Source organism: Leptonychotes weddellii, chromosome 3, assembly GCF_054177405.1.
Source record: "Leptonychotes weddellii isolate Sample4059 chromosome 3, ASM5417740v2, whole genome shotgun sequence".
NCBI lineage: Eukaryota > Metazoa > Chordata > Mammalia > Carnivora > Phocidae > Leptonychotes > Leptonychotes weddellii.
The window spans coordinates 50433954-50434441 of record NC_138371.1 but is presented as its reverse complement, the minus strand read 5'-3'; positions in this window follow the sequence as shown (position 1 = coordinate 50434441).

The following is a 488-nucleotide window of genomic DNA, read 5'->3' as shown; positions in this document are numbered from 1 at the left end:
AGACAGATGGAGGGCAGGGTCATTTTCAAAATGAAATGAGTGCACAAATCACACTGTGAAATTGGCATGACCATCACTGCTGCTGTGAACACTGACTTTTATTTAGTCTCTGATAGGCAGTTGGGGAATAGATTAGCGTTTTTGGGGGGGAGGGTGAAAGAAGGCCCTTTAATTAATGATAGAAATTCTGGAAAGCAATTAATGGGATGGAATATTATAGAATGTCATAAAGGATCATTTTATTTCCAACAAAATCTTGGAAAGCTGAAACATGTATCAGTAAGTAAGTGCATTGCACCATTCCTAGCAATAAGAAAGCATTTGGAAATAAAATTATTTGGTGCCTTATTGAAAGGATTTAGGCTTTGAGAAAATGAAGTTGGACTCAGGGTAGATTTTGCTGCATAAATGGAGCCATGTTGACCATATAGAAGAATTTCATTTAGGCAAAATGTATAGGAGCTAAAAGCATGAGGTTTGGTTCTTCG